The sequence below is a fragment of the Silene latifolia genome, chromosome 4, assembly GCF_048544455.1.
Source record: "Silene latifolia isolate original U9 population chromosome 4, ASM4854445v1, whole genome shotgun sequence".
NCBI lineage: Eukaryota > Viridiplantae > Streptophyta > Magnoliopsida > Caryophyllales > Caryophyllaceae > Silene > Silene latifolia.
The window spans coordinates 101,666,135-101,673,794 of NC_133529.1; positions in this window are offsets into that span (position 1 = coordinate 101,666,135).

A 7,660-nucleotide genomic window follows, 5' to 3' on the forward strand; every position below is an offset into this window, starting at 1 on the left:
CCACAAAAATATTTCATGGATGCTTTTGAGAACGCCTTGCGACAATGGTGCCGGGATTTGTCGCCTCCCGAAAAGCATCAACTCGTTAGCATGGGAGTTGGTCAATTGTTGTTGCTTCGTCAAGTCAAGGTGCAACCTTCGTTTCTTGAAGCATGTTCTCGGTTTTGGGATTCGAAACCCCATGTTTTCGTTTTCCCGAAAGGCGAGCTTTGTCCTCTTGCCGAAGAAGTTGAAGCCATTGGTGGGTGGCCGGGTTGTGCTTCGGTGCTTCCTCCGACTCGGTTGTGCTACATGGAGAAATTTCGTTCCATGTTGGGCTTATCAACAATCCAAATCAACTTTCTTCTTGCTCCACATGGTGTGCATATGTTGGCTCTTATCAACATCTTTTCAAACCGATTAGATGCTAATGTCTCGGAGGTGGCTAAGAGAAGGGCTCTTGCATTTTGCCTTGTCCATGTGTACCTCTTTGTTGATGTCTTGAAGAAGGAGGGGCCGAGATGCCATGGTAGCATGACCCTTATCCATGTGATTGAGCAAATGGAGCATGGTAGAGATCCACCATGGTTGGTGCTTGGCGAGTTCATCCAAGCCTTGGACAAGGAAGGCTCTTGTGGAGAAGCTCCTTCTTTTGGGTCCCCAAGGATCCTTCAAGTGTGGCTATTGGAGAGGCTAAGGTATGTAGAGCCTCCGGTCAATCCTTCTTCTTACTCCTTCCGTCACCTCACTATGAGGAAGAAGTTGTACCCGGATAGATTTGCTTCCACCGAGGCCTATTGGGCCGTAAGATTGACGGAGGAGGGTGGTCCTCATATCCGTTGGGTGGTGCCGTGGTGGCACTTGAAGTCCTTCACGGGGTTTCCCGCTTTGGGTGCTAGTCCTCGTTATTTGATGGTGGTGGGTTTGAAGGTTGTTTCCTTCATTTATCCCGAAAGGCTCATGAGGCAAATGGGGCGTCAACAAAAGGTGCCCGCTCAAGATACTCTTGTCCAAGAGAATATTTTCTGGAACTCCGAGCTTGTGGAGGTCTTCGAAAGGTGGTGGGCCACTCGGCCGTTTTGGGAGGTACCAAACCCCGTTGCCACGACATGGGTGACTCCCGCTTATGTCAAGTGGTCACGAGGTCCGTCCTTGGAAGAGCGGTCCAAATTCCGTAAGGACGAGGTTGTCGACTTGAAGTATCGAGAGGTTGGCAAGGCCAACCGTGCCTTCTTTGAGGAGTATGTTGATGGAGCTACCCCCGATGTGATGAGACCACCGAAGAGGAGGAGTTCCGGCCCCAAGAATATGGTGGGCCGTGCATTGGCCCTTTTTGGGTCGAACATGGGGTCTTGTGCTAGACCGGAGGCCGTCGCCGTCTTAGATCCGTTTAGGATCTGTTCCGAGGAGGAAATCCATGCTAGGCGGACCAACAAGAAGAACAAGGGGAAGATGTACCCCGAGGGAAAAGCCAAGGGTAGAATGGAAGAGTGAAGACCTCCATTACCCGTTTTATTATTATGTTGTATTATTGTTGTGAGTTTTTATTATGTTGTACTAGCTAGTTGTTGTGTGTTTTGTGCTAGTTTTATTATGTGAGGTGTGTTAGTTGACACCTTAGCTTTGACAAGTTGTAGACTCGTCGAGCTTTATTTGTTGTTGAAATTGTAATCCCTCTCATTATTAATTAAATAAGAGGATTGCTCGTGTCGAAAATTGTGAAAACTTGTTTCTTCCATCCATTTGGTGAAGGCAATTCAATTTGAATCATCCTAAACATTTGCACTTGGAAAAGTGGTATTTTGTGGAAAGGGAGAAAGGCTCATTTTGTATTTTTGTGGGAAAAAGGGATGGTTTTCCCTTCCTCTTTTTTGATGGGGATGTTTTTGTATGTGGGTAATGTTTTTTTTTATTGTGGGGATGGTTGTATCCTTCTTGTGTAAGAAAGCACTGCCTACGTATTCACCTGAAGAGGTGAAATCAAACCATGCTCGTAGTTCAGGGGTTTTTTTTGTTTTAGTGCAAATGGACGTTGCCTTTGACAGATCAAAGGACATTTGAAACGGGCAAGGTACCGTAGCTTAGACTCGATAAAACATGCAATTTCAAATCAGAACACATTTGAGGAACTTGACTTGAAAAGGGTTGAGGTCGTTGCTAGCTGTAAAACTAGGCTAGGTCGTTGGTTGCTATGGTTCAAGGGTAGTATTTCTTAAGTTGTTCTAGGTTGGTCGGGTTTGTAAAGTCCTCCCCATCTAGGTCACTCAGTCTCACTGCGCCCCCCGAAAGTATTTTCTTGACCAGGTATGGCCCGGCCCAGTTGGGTTTGAATTTTCCCCTCGGATCAACGGGTAATGGTGCTCGAACTGACATGAGGACCAAGTCGCCCTCCCGGATGTTTCTGGGTTTAACCTTCTTGTTGAATGCCCGTTGTATACGGCGTTGGTATAACTAGACGTTGTGCAAGGCATTGAGTCGCCGTTCGTCTAGAAGAGTGAGTTGTTCGTACCTTCGACGGGTCCATTCCACCTCAGGGACTTGACTCTCCAGTAGGATGCGTAGAGATGGGACCTCTAACTCTACCGGTTGAACTGCCTCCATACCGTATGCTAGGTAGAAGGGTGTGGCGCCTGTCGGTGTTCGAATGGAGGTTCGGTATCCCCAGAGTGCGAATGGGAGATTGCTCGGCCAATCGCGGTAGTTGTCTTGCATTTTCTTGATAATAGTGACAAGAGTTTTGTTCGTTGCCTCCACCGCTCCGTTGGTTTGGCGACGGTAGGGGGATGATCGATGTCGCTTGATCTTGTACTTGTCCAGCAAAGCTTGAGTTTTCGCCCGGAAGTGAGAGCCTTGATCGCTGATGATTTTATGGGGTACCCCGTATCGGCAGATGATGTTGTTTTGAATGAACTTGGCCACTTGTTTGGCGGTCAAGACTGCATATGACTGCGCTTCCACCCATTTGGTGAAGTAGTCAATGGTGACGAGGACGAAGCAATGCCCCTTGGTGCCTATCGGGTTGACTTTCCCGATGATGTCGATGCCCCAGGTTAAGAAAGGTCAGGGTGATGTCATGGTGTACAAAAGGGATGGTGGTATGTGTTGTATGTTGGCGAAGATTTGGCAATTGTGGCAATGTTTGATGTAGTTACGGCAATCTGCTTCCATGGTGGTCCAGTAGTAACCTAGTCGCATGATTTTCCGTGTAAGCATCATTGCACTCATGTGAGGGCCACATTCTCCGTCGTGAACCTCTCCCATGACTTTCTTGGCTTTGTGATGGTCAATGCAAAGGAGGAGAATTCCTTGGGGTGTTCTTTTGTAGAGTTGACTTTGGTTTATCACGAATTGTGATGCAAGTAAACGGATGTCTCTTTGTCCTCTTTGATCAGAGTTGGGAGGGAATTCGTTTTTGGTTTTGTAATTGAGGATGGCTTGGTACCAAGGTTCATCATGGCTTTTCTCGTCGTCGATAATGGCACAAATGTGAGCTGGCTCGCTCCGTCTTTCGACACATAGGGGCATCGATGTCATGTCGTCAGGTATGTTGACGAGCGCGGCAAGTTTTGCCAGGGCATCAGCAAATTGATTTTCCTCTCGTGGCAAGTGGAAGTAGTCGATTTGGTCGAAGAATTCGGCCTCTTGATTGATCTTTGCTCGGTAGGGAGCTAAGGCATCGTCGATCGGATTTTCCATGATCCGGATACCTGATTGATGATGAGTGAGGAATCGCCGTGGACCCTCAGTCTCTTGATGCGAAGTGTGATGGCTGCTTGTAGGCCGATGAGACATGCTTCATATTCAGCGGCATTGTTGGTGACGGCAAAGTTCAGCTTGACCGAGATTGGAACATGTTCTCCCTCTGGTGATATTAGAAGAATTCCTACCCCGAAGCCTCTCAGATTAGATGCACCATCAAAGTATAGGTCCCATGCGTCGGAGTCGGCACAAAGGATGTCTTCGTCAGGAAGTGACCATGGGTCGGTTGTTAGGTCCTCGTCGACGGGATTTTTTGCTAGGAAATCGGCAACTGCTCTTCCCTTGATGACCTTGAGGGGTACGAATTTGAGATCAAACTCGGACAGCATGAGTGTCCACCTAGACAGCCTTCCGTTTAGTACGGGTTTTTCGAAGATGTATTTAACCGGGTCCATCTTGGAGTAGATGTGGACCGAGTAGCTGAGCATGTAATGCCGCAACTTTTTTGTTGACCATACTAGGGCAAGGCATGTCTTTTCCAGTTGGGTATACCTCGTCTCGTACTCAATGAACTTTTTGCTGATGTAGTAGATGGCTCGCTCTTCGTTGCCAACTGTTTGTGCTAGCATTGCTCCCATGGCCGTGTTGGTAACAGTCAGGTATAGGGATAGAGGAATCCCCGGTTGAGGTGGCATGAGGACAGGAGGTTTGGATAGGATTTCCTTTATCCTGTCGAACGCCTTCTGACAGTCGTCGTCCTAATCGGTGTGATCGGAGGCACGAAGCTTCTTGAATATTGGTTCACAAATCATAGTAATCTTGGCAATGAACCGGCTGATGTATTGGACCTGACCGAGAAATCCCCGAATCTCCTTCTCGTTCCTAGGCCGAGGCATTTGTTGAAGGGCTTTGATTTTGGTTGGATCAATCTCAATGCCTCTTTTGCTGACGACATATCCCAAGAGTTTTCCGGAGGTGACCCCGAATGCACACTTCTGAGGATTTAGTCTCATGTTATATTTCCGCAGACGAGCGAAAAATTTCCGGAAGGCACTGATGTGGCCGTCCCGTTCTTTCGATTTGACGATCATGTCGTCGACATACACCTCTACCTCCTTGTGCATCATATCATGTAGGAGAGTGGTAGCGGTTCTTTGATAGGTTGCTCTGGCGTTGATGAGGCCGAAAGGCATGACCGTGTAGCAATATGTACCCCACTGTGTAGTGAACGCAGTTTTGTGCATGTCTTCCTCAGCCATTTTAATCTGGTTGTATCCGGCATACCCGTCCATGAATGATAGGAGAGCATGCTCGGCGGTGCTGTCCACCAGAATGTCAACATGTGGCAAAGGGAAGTCGTCTTTTGGACTCGCCTTTTTCAGATCCCTGAAGTCGACGCAAACCCGAATTCTCCCGTCTTTCTTGCACAGGGAACAATGTTGGCCACCCAATCCGAGTATTTGGACACTTTGATGAACCCGACCTTGAACTGTTTGTCCACTTCTTCCTTGATTTTTAGGGCCCACTCCGGACGCATCCGGCGTAGCTTCATTTCACGAGGTTTAGCTCCGGGTTTAATGGGTATCCGGTGCTCTACAATTTCTCTGTCAATCCAGGCATATCTCGTAAGACCAAGGCGAACACGTCCTTGTATTCGTGGAGGAGGTCAATGAACTGTTGTCTTTCCGAGGGGTCCAGGGTTGTCCCTATCCTAAGTTCTTGAGGTGTATTGTCGGTTCCTACATTAATAGGCTCGGTTTCCTCAATGATGGGGGTTCTGGTTTCCCATTTGTCAAGTTCTTTGGCTAAGTGAGGTGGGTAGTCACTCAAGTCAAATTCCTCATAGTCATTCAGAATTGCATTGTAGTTATCTCGTGGTCAGTCATAAGCAAACTTAGCGTTCATTAAGTTGACACGAGCGAAAAGCTCGGAAAGGACAGACATCTCGTGGTCAGTCAGAGGCGACACAACAGAGGAAGTGGCCCCTGGAACAGGCTCCAGGTTGTCTTCATTCATGGGAGTGGGGGTGACCCTAGTAGACTCTGCCTCTGAATCAGCCACGACTTTGTGATAAAACAGTGGGAAGGGGACCTTGACTGGGACATCAGGAGTGTTAGGAGCTATGGCAGACTCTGACTCCGACTCAGACTCAGATCCTCCTTCATTTCCTTCCTTGAACATAGGGCCTTCTCCAGTTGTTATCTTAAGAATACGGCCTTGGCGATCGGTCCACTTGACAGTCTTCCTCCAGCCTTGGGTAGCTTTCTCCTGGTCAGCATCGGAGATCAAGGCGGTTGGATCAAATTGATTGTCCTTCAGGGCGATGTTGATGATGTCCTCATAGTCGAGGTGTTTGACGTTATCTTCCCCGAAGAGGAGTGTGACATCTTGTCCGTCAAGGCATGGTGACGGCTTGGACTCAGTTGATGCAGCTTTGATGTTGTCGGGGATAAAGTAGCAGTCCTGGAAGACTTCCACTCCCGGGTACCTAGCCTTCGCCACAGAGTCATAGATTGGTTCCGGAAAACCGTGGTAGAGCTCGGACTCTCCCCCGGGGACAAAGTATCCGTTGTGAGTCAGGTGGTAGGGACGGAGGATAACCCCGTGCTTCTTGCGTTTTCGGACTAGGAGGTTCATCTCCCGGATATCTTTGTCAGTAGGTTCGTACCCCGGTCCAAAGGGAATGTTGGGGACCTTAGCCTGTTTCAAGGGAGGCAATGGGTCCTTTAGTGGATTGAGTGGCAAACCCGGGAAGTAACCCTGACGCATCATGATATGGTTGATTGTGAGGTTGGTGAACGTGTCACACTCAGAGGTCGCCGATTCATCAGTTATGGCGTTTACGGCTTGGAAACCCCACATTTCATTGTCGTCCTCCTCAATGGCTTGGGAGGCTATCCCCCTTCTCATAACTGCTTTGATTGGGGAAGCGGGAATCGTGATTGTTTTCCCGTCGAAGGGGACCCTGATCTTCTGGTGGAGCGTTGATGTGACCGCCTTGACGGCGTGAATCCAGGGACGTCCCAGGAGCATGTTGAAGGACGCATCGATGTCGACCACTTGAAAACTGGTTTGTCTTTCTAAGGGTCCGGTTGCGATGGTCAAAGTGACTAGCCCAGCGACCTTGCGACGAGTGCCGTCGTAGGCGCGTAGTCCTTGATTCGTTGGGATCAAATCAGATTCCTTGACACCCAGCCTGTGGGCGGTTTTGAGAGGAATGACATTCACGGCGGAACCGTTATCCACGAGGACCATTGGTATATTTTTCTGGAGGCATTGTACGGTGATGTACAGGGCCAGGTTATGATTGGCTCCGAACGGAGGGATGTCCTCGTCGGAGAAGACGACTGGGTTACTCAGATCAGGGGCGTCTCTCGTCATGTGCGCCACTATTTCTTCTGGGGAAGAGGTGGAGGGCACGGTTAATTTTCCCAAGTCCTGCAGCAAGGCCTGTCGATGCTCAAAAGACGTTGCGATCAGTTGCCAAATTGAGATTTCGGCTTTTGCTTTCTGGAGCTGTTTCAGTATTGAGTTCTCGGGAACCTTTGGTTGAGTGTCCACCTCTGGACGATTTGGTCATTCGTTGTTGAGACGACCGTTGAGTTGTTCGGATTTTGATAGGGACGTCTGGATCGGGTGAGATGTCCGATTTCTTTCGTCCGCTTCTCCTTCCCTGGGAGGATATAGACATCCTCAACATCATCTCTCCATATGCCGTTAATTTCGGAGTCTCGAGGATACCTTGGAGGGGTATTCCTCGGTGGGTAGTTCTTGTGAGGAATATTTTTGTGAGGGCGATTTTTATGGGGGTAGTTATTTTGAGGGTAGTTATTTTTGTTGGGGCTGGTGTCCTTTACAGTTAGTGCAAGGACATTTAAATCTCTAAAAGGATCAAAGGGTATACTTTTGTATCATAATCAGTTGGTCCACGTTTATCAATAACGGTTGGCTTGCTAGATAAGTTTGACGTTATTGTCATACA